The following is a 15,306-nucleotide window of genomic DNA, read 5'->3' on the forward strand; positions in this document are numbered from 1 at the left end:
CAAAAAATTAGCCGGGCATGGTGGCGGGTGCCTGTAATCCCAGCTACTCAGGAGGCTGAGGCAGGAGAATCACTTGAACCCAAGAGGCGGAGGTTTGCAGTGAGCCAAGATCATGCCATTGCACTCTAGCCTGGGCGACAAGAGTGAGACCATGTTTCATAAATAAATAAAATCACTCTTTTTACTTTATATATTTTTTGAGGCAGGATCTTGTGCTACGCAGGTTGGAGCGCAGTGGTGCGATCACAGCTGATTGTAGCCTCGACCCTCCTGGGCTCAAGCAATCTTCCTGCCTCAGCCTCCTGAGTAGCTAAGCCTACAAGTGTGAGCCATCATGCCTGGCCCTTAATTTTTTTTGATGAGCATGTACAGTAGTACCTCTTTATCCATGGTTTCATTTACCACAATTTCAATTATCTGTTTTCAACTGCAGTCAGTTACTTTTCTGAAGATATTTTGAAAATATCTTAAGAAATGAAATATTTTTATTTTGGGTGGCCGAGGCCAGCAGATCCCTTGAGCCCAGGAGTTCAAGACCAGTGTGGGCAACATGGTGAAACCCTGTCTCTACAGAAATACAAAAATTAGCCAGATGTGGTGGCGTGTGCCTGTAGTCCCAGCTGGGGTGGGAGGTTGGCTTGAGCCTGGAAGGCGGAGGTTGCAGTAAGTTGAGATCACGCTACTGCACTCCTACTGCACTCCAGCCTGGGCGACAGATCAAAAGTCTGTCTCAAAAAAAAAAAAAAATTTGGAAAGACAGATCACATTCACATAACTTTTATTACAGTGTATTGTTAAAATTGTTCTTTTTTTTTAGGGTTTGGTACTGTGTTGGTTTCAGGCAACCACTGGGGGTCTTGAAACATACCACCCGTAGAAAAGGCGGCGACTACTATGTACTTTTTGTGTTAAAAAATAGAAAGTGTATGTGTGTGTGAGACATGTAAATAAAACTTCAAGGCCTGAAAAGTAGTGAAAGTTTTATAGAATAACATAATTTAGCCATATTGTTCACTGTAAAATTCCACAAAGAAAAGCCTAAGGACCCTGTAGCACGTAAAGAGATTCTTGTCATTACTCATGTGACTGTAAGTGTTCCTCCAGGCAACATGTCAGACAACCATGGAGTAAAAATGAGGCCAAGTAGACTAAAATAAGACACTCATATGTATTTCTAGCCTAAAGGATTGTTCTGTTTTCTTTTTCCAGGTGTCATATTTGCCCATTGATCTCCCCTTTAGTTCATTTACGTATTTCTTCAAAACTAATGTTCCACAAATACCACTTTTGCTCTATCTGTGCTCAAGAACCCTCCATGGCTCCCTACCTGATTGTTGAGACCCCTTATCACTGGGCCAGTTCCTTGTCACACTGTTTGCCCTGGGAGAGAGGGGATGGTCATCACCTGTCCTCCTCTCTGCCCCATTTGTCCAGTGCTGTTTCTCTGAGAAGATGGCTGGGGTCTAGAGTTAGAATTTCAGAGTTGAGAGGGGCTTTAGAATGGATGTTCCAACTCCCTACTGGGAAATGAGGAAGCAGTAGCAAGGGGTAAATGATGAGTCCAAAATCATGTAGCTAGTGTTGTGGAATATGGGGAAATCCCTAAATTGGTCTGCTGACCTGTTTCCCAATCATTGCCTTTTAATGACTTTTCCTTTATGAAGTAAAATCCAGGTGATTTTGTTCTGCTCCCAAGAGTTAAGCCTGTAAGCCTTTCTGTGCGCCTTTCTGCAGAAAGCTGTTTGTGAGAACACTGTCTTGAGTACATGACTGGGCTGCACATGCAGCGGGCCTGGGCCCTTCAACTGCAACCACATCTGGAGGAGGGGTCCCAGTGTGAAGGGGTTGGATGATAGTCATAGTGGTTCCGTACAATCAGAATAAATCCACCTGGCTCCTGAAGAGAATAGGGGCAGGCCGCAGGGCTCAATCTGTGCTTGCTGGGTGTTGTGATTTTGCCATCTGTCCTCAACTTCTTGGGAGGGGCTGATGGAACTTGTAAAGAAGGTAGACCTATAGGGGTCCTCATGGGCCTTCTCACAGTGAGAGTCCAGCGCTGTCCAGAAGCAGCCTCAGGCTCCCCACTTTCAGTCCAGTGCTCCCTCCCAAAGCCCCCTCCACCAAATGAATCCCACAGCCAGCTACAGCCCCAGACGCTGCCCACTGCCCCCTCATGGAAGTTCTTTCACTTGTGTCTCTACTAGGTCTGGTCAATGTTTCTTGGATTTTAGTGGCTAAGCTGGATAAAGACAGGCCACTTAAAGTAGAAAAGTGAGAGCCTGGGTGATGTAGCAAGACTCTATCTCTATGCAAAAATAAGAAAATTAGCCGGGTGTGGTGGTGTATGCCTGGTGCTATGAGCCCAGGAGTTGGAGGCTGCAGCAATGGAGTGAGCCATTGTCACGCCACTGCACTACAGCCTGGATGCAGAGCAAGACCCCGTGTCCAACTGAAAAAAAAAAAAAAAAAAAACAAGGAACAGTGTAGTATAGTAGGATAAGCCTGTGCTTCTGTTTTCAGAAGTCATTTGGAATTTTGGCCTCATTCCTTAACCTGTTTGAACCTCACATTCTTCATTTTTATGATGGGGATAGCTACTAACTTAGAAGTGTTCAGAGGATTAAAGGAAGTACATATATATAGCACATAAGTATTTCCCTCAGTCTTCATTTTTTGAACATAGAAGTTTAACATACATACAGAGAAGTACACAAATCATAAGTATTTAGCTCACTGACATCATAGTGATGTATGACACGTCCAGCATGACTGGCACCCCAGAACCCACCCCACCCCTGTGTCTCATTCTAGTCACTGTCCCCGCAAGGTAGTCTCTATTCTGAAGTTTAACACCAGAGAGTAGTTTGAGTAGTTTTCTTCTATTTTAAAATTCTCCCCAAAAGAGTTTAAGGACCACTTACAAAATACAAAATTACACGATTTTAAGTAGGGAAATTGGGCTAAAGGAAAAAAAAAGTTGAGGCCAGGAAAATAACCTTATCCACACAAACTGCATTACAACAGGTCTTATACACTTAAGAATAAATAACAGATTTTGCTTCCTAGTGGTCAACGTAAAGAAGGAAACAAGATCAAGTTCAGACTCCATGCAATAAACCTGAGGCAGCTACTCCTAATCTGGAGGTCTAAGGAACCTTTCCTTCTAGTTCCCATAAATAGGACACTATAACATAGCAAACTTAACAGCATTACTAGTAATAAAAACAAGTATCAAAGCATTGTTTCTGATAATATAGCTTAACATAGATATAACCCCCAAAGGACTAGTCAAATAAGTAGATGAAGAGGACTGAAAGGAGATGGTCTAGGTGGGTTTTAGAATCCCTAGAAGACTAACAGGCTGTTGGTCCTTCTGTCAGTTTTCCATCAATAGTATTCTCAGTGGAGGGTTTGTTGTGAATCTAGGAACCAGGAGGTCTAGGTTATTGTCCCTTAGAAGGGTAGCTATTGGGCAGACTGGCCAAGAGACAAGAATGACTTCAGAGAAAGCAAAACAGGTTGATGAAGGCCTCTTTGCCAGTGGTTGGCAGGGCGTATACCTGTGAATGGGGCCAGCAGTTTCCTCCAAATGCAACTTGGAGTTGTGTCTGCCCACAGGAGTAATTGTGGCCCCAAATTCTAATTCCATAATCTAATTTCATGTATATATATACGTATATATGTGTATATATATAACTAAGATTTATTTTTTCATGGGTGGGCCAGGGTTGGAAGTGAGCCAGGCAGCTGCCAACTTTAAGATACATTGATTGTAAAATGTACTTCTTATTAAATTAATGAAGTGACCCAGTCCATCAGTATTTTAACTATGAGTCAGTAGATTGGTTCATAAGCATTTTAAAGGCCAAACATAAAAATGGCTTCAGTCTCACTGCCTCTAGGTCCTTGTGTTCATTCCCCCTGGCCACATTTCCATCAGTGCACCCTAAATTAAGACAACAGAGGATCAGGTTCTCCCACAGTTTGGGTACTTAGGGACCAGGAAAGCAAGACCATGGTTGGTTTAGTAGCAAGCTCTGTGGAATCATATAGACTACAAAGAGTCAACCAATATTGCCTTGTCTTCACAGCTGGAAAACAGCCCCAGAAACATAATGAGTACTGGCTAACAGTACTATAAAAAATAGTATAAATACTATATTATATTAAAATATTCCATATAGTACTATATGTTTCTTTTGACCTTTTCACATATATTAATACATACAGTGATTATGTGTGTGTGTATATATATACACACTCCATACAGTAGTGCTAATACAATCTTATTACAGGATTTGGAATATGAATAATGGGAATATGAATAAATGGGTTCAAGTGCAGGACTTGCCCAGTGCAAACTACCAACTTCTTTGAACTTCAGACTTCACATGTCTAAGACTGAGATCTTAGTACCTAGTACCTGGCAGGGCTACTGCCATGATTAAGTGAGATCATTCAGATGGGAGCGCTTGGTTTACAATAAAGTACCAGTCAAGTGCTAATTATTTCTATTATTTCGTATTTCTCCAGAAAGTATATTGTTACATCGAAATGGTAGAGCAGCTCACGAACCAACTCTTTTTCAAGAAGGTTTAATCTTGGGGTCCTTGCAAGGGCTCAGGATTTGAATGTTGTACCACAAGGTGGTGCTAGACACTAGATGTTTTTATTGGCCTTCTACTCCCGTCTTAATTAGTTACATACTGTTCATTTTTTATTGTTATTGAAGAGCATGGAAAATATTGATTACAAATGTGTTTTCTAGATCAATATATAAGCTCATAAGATCAATCCCATCTTAGTTATATAGTGTCCATTTTTTAATTGTCATTGAAGAGCATAGAAAATATTTATTACAAATGTGTTTTCTAGATCAACTCATGAGCTCATAAGATCAATTTTGGCCTCACTGGAGATTAGAAAGCAAGGGTGCTTTTACCCAACGTTCAGTCTACTTTGCCTACTGAAGGTGTTTGCTTTCAGTTAAATCTGGGAAGCATTTTAAGGTAATGTGTGTGATGGGCTCCGAAGGTGTCTGCAAGGCCCCTGGGACACTGGGGAGCATAAATATGGGCTGGACACCAATCAAGGGTCCTAATTTTTTTTTCCTATGAGTAAATACCCCTTTGTACTTTCCTATCCCCAAATGGTTTTGTGGATTTGCTTTTTAATGTTGTTTGGAATTAAGGCCAAAGCAGAGAAAAGGGACTGCAGTACAGATAATTGTCTGCCTCATGCAGATATTATTTATAGCTATCTTTGATAGCATTTGCTTCCCTATTTCACAGTTGTCAACCGAGGAAGGGAAAATTGTGAAATGAGTAAACCAAGAGTGTTTTGCAGGGCCGTGTTCTCTACTGGGGAGCAGACATTTCTCACAAATTTAAGTAAGTTCTGCTATTGAAACCAAATGTTCTGTTTAAAAGAAAATTAGTAGGGCACAGTAGCACATGCCTGTAGTCCCAGCTACTTGGGAGGCTGAGGCAGGAGAATCACTTGAGGCCAGATGTTCAAGACTATAGTGTACTATGATCTCACCAATAAACCAGCCACTGCACTCCAGCCTGAGAACATAGCAGAACCCTGTCTTTAAAATAAATAAATAAATAAATATTTAAAAATAAGGGCAGGGCAAGGTGGCTTATGCCGGTAATCCCAGCACTTTGGGAGGCCAAGGCAGGTGGATTACCTGAAGTCAGGAGTTCAAGACCAGCCTGGCCAACATGGTGAAGCCCTGTCTCTACTTAAAAAAATAAAATAAATAAAATAAATTAGCTGGGCATGATGGTGCGTGTCTGTAATCTGAGGCAGGTGAATTACTTCAACTTGGGAGGCGGAGGTTGCAGTGAGCCGAGATCGCATCACTGTACTCCAGCCTAGGTGATGAGCAAAACTCCGTCTCAAATAAGTAAAATAAATTGGAAGTTTTTCACTTTTCCTTCCTGTCCTCAAATATGTGGCATTTCATTAAATTGTGTTCAGTGGGTACCAACTGGGTGCAGGGCACTCTGGGGTCACTATGGCTGGAGTGCAGGGTAGGGGTGAGGGGATAGTGTGGGTATCATAGGCATTTGAACCAGAGCAACTCCATTTTGAATAGGGGCTGAGTAGAATGAGGCTGAGACCTGCTTGGCCGCATTCCCAGCAGGTTAAGGCATTCTTAGTCACAGGATGAGATAGGAGGTCAGCATAAGATATAGGTCATAAAGACCATGCTTATAAAGCAGGTTGTAATAAAGAAGCCAAACCAAATCCCAGCAAAACCAAGATGGCAACGAGAGTGTCCTCTGGTCATCCTCACTGCTACAGTCCCACTAGCCCCATCACAGTTTACAAATGCCATGGCAATGTCAGGAAGTTGCCCTTTATGATCTAAAAAGGGGAGGCATGAATAATCCACCCCTTGTTTAGCATATAATCAAGAAATAACCATAAAAATGGGGAACCAGCAGCCATTCGGGCTGCTCTGTCTATGGAGTAACCATTCTTTATTCGTTTACTTTCCTAGTAAACTTGCTTTCACTTGATGGACTCTGAATTATTTATTATGCTAGATCCAAGAACCCTCTCTTGGGGTCTGGATTGGGACCCCTTCCCAGTAACATGCGCCTGTGCTGGAAGGTAGGAAAACAGCTCCAGTCCTATGTTCACTCAGCCAGAGTAAGATAAACTAGGAAGACAAATACAAACACTCAGAAAACCAGCAGAAGAAAAAAGAGGAAGAAACGCTGTGGAAAATATGAGTGCCATACTGTCACTGTCATTTGGAAAGAATATTTCCACATTTTCACAGTGGAGGCGTTATATTCTCTGGTCTGGGGCATGGCCATGGAGAAGAGAACATGACACGTAGCTCCTTGGAACATGTTGCCAAACATGTCTACATCTGTAAGAAAAATATTAGGACTGGCAAAATGAGACAACTCCTGAAAGAGACTGCTGACAAAATGAGCAAAATGGTCAATCCTAATTAGAAATAATTATAAATTAAAGGAGGCCTGGCACGGTGGCTCATACCTATAATCCCAGCACTTTGGGAGGCTGAAGACAAGATCACTTGAGACCACGAGTTGGGAGACCAGCATAGGATAAATAATGAGATCCCTACAAAAAAATTTTAAAAGCCAGTCATGGTGGCATGTTCCTGAAGTCCTGAAACCACCTTTGCAAAATATAAGAGTGAGAAAATTAGAACAGTGAAATAAATCTGACCTAACGGACTATATCTTGCTTCTAACCTCCAAGCTGCCCTTGTTCATTCCTGGGTGTTGGCTGAACTAACTTTGGGAGGAACTTAGTTTATAGTTTAACTATGAAATGAAGATGGTAACAGCTCTTTCCTGAAATAAATCCCCTTCTTGCCTGGTGACCAGAGTGTCTTTTTAGGATGAACAAATTAGCCACAAGATTTGCAATTCCCCAATTACTCCTACAGTAACATCATTATTGTAGAACCTGAGATTGGCCTTTTAAGGAGTCTTCTCAGGTTTTTGCTTTTTTTTTTTTTTTTTTGAGATGGAATCTCACTCTGTCGCCCAGGCTGGAGTGCAATGGCACCATCTCGGCTCAAGCGATTCTCCCACCTCAGACTCCCGAGTAGCTGGTACAGGCGTGCACCACCACACCTGGCTAATTTTTGTATTTTTAGTAGAGATGGGGTTTCACCATGTTGGCCAGACCAATCTCAAACTCCTGACCTCAGGTGATCTGCCTGCCTCAGCCTCCCAAAGTGCTGGGATTACTGGTGTAAGCCATCATGCCCGGCCAGGTTTTTGCATGTCTGATGACTGCCACTCAGACCTGCCAGCTGTTCCTGTGGTCCCCACCCAGGAATCACTTCAGCCCAAGAGGATAGCTTCAACTTCATAAGATCTCATCTCTGACCCAACCAATGGGTACTCCCCATTCCCTAGTCCTGCTGCCCACCAAACTATCCTTGAAAAACCCTAGTCTCTGAATTTTCGGAGAGACTGTTTTGAGTGATAAAACCAGTTTTTCGTTCAGCCATGAATGAAAGTCTCTCCGCATTGCAGTTTCTCTGTCTTGACAGATTGGTTCTATCTGGGCAGCAAGCAAAATGAACCCATTGTGTTACTGGAAAGGGGTCCCAATCCAGACCCCAAGAGAGGTTTCTTGGACCTTGCACAAGAAAGAATTCAGGGCGAGTTTATAAAGTGAAAGCAAATTTATTAGAGAAAGAAACAAAAGAATGGCCACTCCATAGGCACGGTAGTGGCATGGGCTGCCCAACTGAGTATACTTATAGTTATGTCTTGATCATATGCTAAATAAGGGGTAGATTATTCCTGAACGTTCTGGAAAAGGGGTGGGCAATCTCCAGAACTAAGGGTTTCTCCCCGCTTTAGACCATATAGGGTAACTTCCAGACATTTGTAAACCGTCATGGCACTGGTGGGCGTGTGTTTTGCCATGCTAATACATTATAATTAGTGTATTTTGAGCAGTGAGGATGACCAGAGATCACTTTCATCGTCATCTTGGTTTTTGGTGGGTTTTGGCTGGCTTCTTTACCGCAACCAGTCTTATTAGCAGGGTCTTTGTGACCTCTTTTCTTTTCTTTTCTTTTCTTTTTTTTGGCATGAACATAGCTCACTGCATCCTTCACCTTTGAGGCTTTGTACATAACATTATAAAACTGGGCCAGACACAACGTCTCATGCCTGTATTCCCATCTCTTTGGGAGGCTGAGATTGGTGGATCAGCTGAACCCAGGAATTTGAGACCAACCTGGACAATATGGTGAAACCCTATTTCTATAGAAAATACAAAACTGGGCCGGGCGCTGTGGCTCACACCTGTAATCCCAGCATTTTGGGAGGCTGAGGTGGGCGGATCACGAGGTCAGGAGATTGAGACCATCCTGGCTAACATGGTGAAACCCCGTCTCTACTAAAAATATAAAAAATTAGCCAGGCGTTGTGGCAGACGCCTGTAGTCCCAGCTACTCAGGAGGCTGAGGCAGGAGAATGGCATGAACCTGGGAGGTGGAGCTTGCAGTGAGCCAAGATTGCACCACTGCACTCCAGCCTGGGCGACAGAGTGAGACTCCATCTCAGAAAGAAAAGAAAATACAAAACTGATCTGGGTGTGGTGGTGTGTGACTGTAGTCCCAGCTACTCAGGAAGCTGAGGTGGGAGGATCACCTGAGCCTGGGTAGGTTGGGGCTGCAGTGAGCTGATATCCAGCCACTGCACTCCAGCACTCCAAAACTGTTCACAAGTATAGTTTCAGTTATGTTTAATGATAAATATTATTAAAGGATAGGGAGATGCTATATGGGGAAAAAAAAACTTCATGCACAAGAAGGAAGCAATCCAAAACAGTTACAGTATTTATTTCAGGTTTGTTCAATTATAGCTGTTACTTTTTCTTCTTTATACTTTTCTGAAATTCATGTTTTCTGTAATGACCCTTTATTACTTTTACATTACCAAAAAAAAGTAGTCTAGCAACCTTCGAACTTCTTTCTGAACTTCTTAAAATCCTTGTGACAATTCTACTAGAAATGCTATTTCAACCTGTAAGATTCTTACCTATCATGAGCTAAATGATACCTCTCAGAAATAAGCGAATAGGTTCTTTTAGTATATTTTCTTTTTTCTGTAGGGAAAAGGGGAACTTTTCGTTCACCCTCTAAAGGTTCTATAATTTGAGTCTCTGGAATAAACTTGACAGTAGACAGATTAACAAGAGGAAAGACATACAAATGTATTATGTGCAAATATGCATGGAGGCCTCACAAAATATGAAACTCCCAGAAGAGCCAGTGTGCATACCATCTTGAGGCCACGGAAAGGAATAGGGGACCTGCGGCTTGGCAGGGGTGCAGAGAAGGTGTGGAGAGGGTACACCTGGTGCTGCACTTGGTGGGGGTGTGAAAAGAGGAGGTCATGGCACCAATTCTAGAAGGGAGAGGGGAGGAAATGCACAGCCCACAAAGGTTGCCTTATGCAGATAAAATCCCTCAGGTAGCACCCTTCAGAAGGGTGGCTGCCTGTGGTAATCTCTTTCTGGGACGTGTCAACCCACAATCTCTTTTTCCTGTGATATGATTTTTCCTAGCTCCATCTCTAGGCAGATAAGGGGCCTCAGAGAAAGCCTCCGCTTGCATCAGCTGTTTGCTAATATAGATTTCCGTTTACAAAATTCTTTTGTAAATTTCTTTCACAAAAGGAGATCTTTTCAGAGCTATTCCTGTGTCTTCAGTTTCTTGGAATAGCCATCCCAAAATATGCCAAAGTATATTTTGAGGTGGCATTCATTTTCATCTTCCACAGTCATATTTTGGGGTGGTGTTCTGAGCCAACATTCCAGTCCCCTGGTCCCTGAATGTCATGGTGAGGTACCTTGGATGGGGATATTTTCACCTGTTCAGGGGCTGGACTCTCCATGGCTGCTATGATTTTGGAAATGTTTATTTTTTAGTTTGGGGAAATTTACTTATTTGAATTATTTATTTAATGATTCCCTAACACCTAACACTTCCAGGACTACCCCCCCGACCACCCTCTGCCCCAACCTCCAACACACACACACACACACACACAGACGGTTTCTCCTGGAACTCTCTTTTTTTTTCTTGTGAGACACCGTGTCACTCCCGTCACCCAGGCTGGAGTGCAGTGGCACGATTGTTACCGGAAAGGGGTCCCAATGCAGACCCCAAGAGAGGGTTCTTGGACTTCGAGTAAGAAAGAATTGGGTAAAGAAAGAATTTGAGTAACCTGAAAGCAAGCTAGGAAAGTAAAGGAATAAAAGAATGGCTACTCTGTAGGCATAGTGGCCCCGAGGGCTGCTAGTTGGCTATTTTTATGGTTATTTCTTGAGTATATGCTAAACAAGGGGTGGATTATGCATGAGTTCTTTTGGGATGCGGGGAGGGGGGAGGAAAGGGTGGGCAATTCCTGGAACTGAGGGTTCCTCCTCCTTTTAGACCATATAGGGTAACCTGACATTGCCATTGGCATTTGTAAACTGTCATGGCACTGGTGGGCGTGTCTTTTTGCATGCTAATATGTATAATGAGCAGTAGGACCACCAGAGGTCACTTTCCTCACCATCTTGGTTTTGGTGGGTTTTGGCCAACTTCTTTACCACATCCTTTTATCAGCAAGGTCTTTGTGACTTGTGCATTGTGCTGACCTATCTCATCCTCTGACTTAGAATACCTAACCTCCTGGGAATGCAGCCCAGTAGGTCTCAGCCTTATTTTACCCAGCCCCTATTCAAGATGGAGTCACTGTGGTTCAAACACCTCTGACATGATCATGGCTCCCTGCAGCCTCAACTTCCCAGGCTCAGATGATCCTCCCACCTCAGCCTCCTGAGTAGCTAGGACTACAGTTACATGGGACCATGCCTGGCTAATTTTTTGTACTTTTTAATAGAGTTGTGGTTTCACCATGTTGCCCAGGCTGGTCTGCAACTCCTGGGCTCAAGTGATCAGCCCACCTTGGCCTTTCAAAGTGTTGGGATTACAGGTATGAGCCATGGTGCCTGGCCTGGAACTCTTACTGTAACTGCCTGACAGGTTCTTCCTACCCACTGCACAAAGAAAATGAATTCTCAGCATTGGGCCAGGTGCAGTGGCTCATGCCTGTAATCCCAGCACTTTGGGAGTCTGAGGCAGGCAGATCACTTGAGGTCACGAGATCAAGGCCAGCCTGGCTAACATGGTAAAACTCTGTCTCTACTAAATATACAAAAATTAGCCCAGTGTGGTGGTGCACGCCTGTAATCCCAGATACTTGGGAGGCTGAGGCAGGAGAATCACTTGAACCCAGGAGGTGGAGATTGCAGTGAGCCAAGATCACTCCACTGCACTCCAGTCTGGGCAGCAGAGCAAGACTCTGTGTCATACACACACACACACAAATCTCAGCATTGCAGTGGAGAGTTCAATTGATGCCACGCCATGTGGGAGATGGAGTCATCATGCAAATTAGTCTCATCGAAGGCTTATAGGTTAGGAGTTTTTCAGAGGTCATTTGGGGGAAAGGGTGGGGGTGGCTAGACAATGGGTGCTTGGTTGGGGTGCAATCACAGGGATGTGGGAAACGATCTTCTTGCATGCTGAATCACTCCTGGGTGGGGCCACAGGAGCTGTTGATCAGTAGGTCCAGGTAAAGCATGGGTGTCGGACATGCAAGAAACCTGAGACAGTATCCCGAAAGGTCAATCTTAGGTTCTGAAACAGTAGTGATGTTATCTGAAGGAGTAATTGGGGAAGTTGCATATCTTGTGACCTCCAGAATTATGGCTGGCAATCGTTTATGTCTACACCTTAGCAGAATTCAGGCTTCTCCCTGCCCTCTAGCCTAGTGGTCTCTAATTAGCTTTACAAAGGTGGTTGAGTTTGGGGGAGGGGCTATTATAATTTGAACTATAGACTAAATGTCTCCTAAAGTTAGTTTGGCAGCTTGAAGGCTAAAAGCAAGATGGAGATTGGCTAGATCACATCTCCCCCACTGCCATTGATACAGAAGGGCTGGGCTCCTGGCTAAACCCCACCCTTAATCCTGGAACCTCAGCTGTAAATGAAAACAGGAGCCCCATTTTTCCACCCACATGTTGCCTTTTTGGCCTGGCATTTCCCCATCCTGTGCTCATAAGAAGATTTCAGCTGGCAGAGTAACACAGCAGCTGAGCATCAGGGATACAAACAGCTGATTGTCAAGGATACAAGTGGCTGAGCAGTGAGCAGAGAAGCAACTGAATGTTGGAGACTATGGGTAGATTTGGCTAACTTCAGATGATGCAGCTTTGGAGAGGGGCCTGGCCTCAGACTGCTCAGCTTCAGGGAAAAATCACCTTCTTCCCGCATCATCCCCTTTTCAACTCGCCATCCCGCTGAGAGCCACTTCCATTGCCCAATAAAATCCTCTGCATACACTACCTTTCAATCTGTTCATGTGACTTGATTCTTCCTGGATGCTGGACAATAACCTGGGTGTTGAGAGGGCAGGGGCTGCCACCCTGACCCTCCACTGAACATGGTTGTAACATGCTTGGACGCTGTTATGGGGCCCGCACTGAGCCTGCTCCTGCCAGAGAGGAGCAACTGGCTAGTTCCAGCATTCGCTTTTTCCAGTTCCTGCACTCGCTCACTCACAAGGGGTTTGAGCGTGAGGTGGCCAGGTAAACAAGCCACACCCCAGTAGCAAGTACTGCAAGGGGCTCAAGGGAATGATCCTGTCTCAAAATTTTCTGTTACAATTTTTGCAAAGGTGGTTTCACTATTATTATTATTATTATTTTTTGAGACAGAATCTTGCTCTGTCACCCAGGCTGGAGTGCAGTGGCACGATCTTGGCTCACTGCAAGTTCTGCTTCCCAGGTTCAAGTGATTCTCCTGCCTCAGCCTCCCAAGTAGCTGGGACTACAGGTGCGTACCAGCACGCTCAACTAATTTTTGTATTTTTAGTAGAGATGGGGTTTCATCATATTGGCCAGGCTAGTCTCAAACACCTGGCCTCAAGTGATCCACCCATCTCAGCCTCCTGAAGTGCTGGGATTACAGGCGTGACCCACTGTGCCCCCCAGCCTCATTATTAAAATGTTGAACCTACTGAACTGATGCTATAAATTTACATTCTGCACTCTTCTTTTTTCACTATCTCTCAAGTGTTTTGCTTTCTAGGAGATTTAACTTACAATCTTTTTTTTCCTTGAGATGGATTCTCACTCTGTCACCCAGGCTGTAGTGCAGTGGTGTGATCTCTGCTCACTGCAACCTCCACCTCCTGGGTTCAAGCGATTTTCCTGCCTCAGCCTTCCGAGTAGCTAGGATTACAGGTGCACGCCACCATACCTACCTAATTTTTGTGTATTTAGTAGAGACAGGATTTCACCATGTTGGCCAGACTGGTCTCAAACTCCTGACCTCAAGTAATCTGCCTGCCTCTGCCTCCCAAAGTGCTGGGATTACAGGCAGGAGCCACAGCACTCAGTCCAACTTACAGTCTTTTCATTGAGTTCCTAACTTCTGCTTTCATATTTTTAAATTCTGAAGGAGGCCAGGCACAGTGGCTCACATCTGTAATCCGAGCGCTTTGGGAGGTCAAGGCGGGAAGATCACTTGAGGCCAAGAGATCAAGAGCAGCCTTAGCAATATAGCGAGACCCCATAGCTACCAAAAAAAAAGTAAAATTAGCCAGGCATAGTGATGTATACCTGTAGTCCCAGCTACTCAAGAGGCTGAGTCGGGAGGATCCCTTGAGCCCAAGAGTTCAAGGATGCAGTGAGCTGTGATAATTCCACTGCTGTCTAGCCTGGGTGACAGAGTAAGATTCTAGGATGTCTTTCTCTTAAAAAAAAAAAAATAGTTATGGCCAAGTGTGTGGTCGGTTGCTGTATACTGTAATCCCGATGCACTGTTGGGAGAGCTCTTGTAGGCACATGGACCCACTTGGAGGGTCGCGCAGTTTGAGACCAGCCCTGACCAACTATGGAGATAATCCGCTGTCTCTACTAATTAAAATACATGAATATTAGCTGGGCTGTGGTGCGCGCATGCTCATGTTAATCAGGCTACATCCAGGGGAGGCTGAGGCAGGGAGAAATCGCTTTGAATTCCCAGTGAGGGTGTGAGGTTGAGGTGATGCTGTAGATTGGTGCCATGCAACTCCAGCCTCGGCAATATAGGAGTGAAACTCTGTCTTCAAAAAAAAAAAAAAAAAAAAAAAAAAAAAAAAAAATTACATTAAAAATAAATTCTGGAGGAGTACAGGCAAGGCAACCTCACTCCAATATATGGCTCCCTGGTATAATGAGTATTTTGAATTAAAGATCCTAAAAGATCAATAGATGCTAGAAGAGACTTTTTCTCTATCTACATAAAGACCTGAAGGACCCACCAAGGAAAACAATCATTTTTCCTTCTGCTTCTTGCTTTCTCATCTATTGCAGAAAAGAAGAGCAAGAAATTAACCACACCTGAACAGACTTATTCACAAGATAATATTCTTCTCTCAGGCTCAATTTCCAAAGAGCACTTTGGGGAGCCAAAGTGGGACAATTGCTTGAGGGCAGGAGTTCAAGACCAGCCTGGGAAATGTAGCACAACCTACAACAAAAAACTTAGAAAAAAAAAAAAGGCCAGGTGTGGTGCCTCATGCATGTAATCCCAACCCGTTGGGAGGCTGAACAGGGAGGATTGTTTGAGCCCAAGAGTTTGAGACAAGCCTGGGCAACACAGTGAGACCCCATCTCTCTAAAAAAAAACAATTAGCTGAGCATGGTGGCATGTGCCTATAGTCACAGCTACTTAGGAGGCTGAGGCAG

At 43.9% G+C, this 15,306-nt stretch overlaps 1 protein-coding gene across 2 annotated transcripts in view; it reads left to right on the plus strand.

The window, feature by feature from the left end:
• METTL6 (methyltransferase 6, tRNA N3-cytidine) overlaps positions 1–15,306 on the plus strand; it is a 48,060-nt gene that overhangs the window by 22,178 nt on the left and 10,576 nt on the right. Inside the window, exon 7 of one of the 2 annotated variants that reach the window (XM_017883369.1) lies at positions 818–2,326. The exons of the other annotated variant lie outside the window; for it this stretch is intronic. The gene's annotated coding sequence lies outside the window, so the exon portion shown is untranslated. Of the gene's footprint in view, positions 1–817; positions 2,327–15,306 lie in introns of those variants that run through there. 2 annotated transcript variants of the gene reach the window in all.

The sequence above is a fragment of the Rhinopithecus bieti genome, unplaced genomic scaffold, assembly GCF_001698545.2.
Source record: "Rhinopithecus bieti isolate Rb0 unplaced genomic scaffold, ASM169854v2 scaffold_12, whole genome shotgun sequence".
Taxonomy (NCBI): domain Eukaryota; kingdom Metazoa; phylum Chordata; class Mammalia; order Primates; family Cercopithecidae; genus Rhinopithecus; species Rhinopithecus bieti.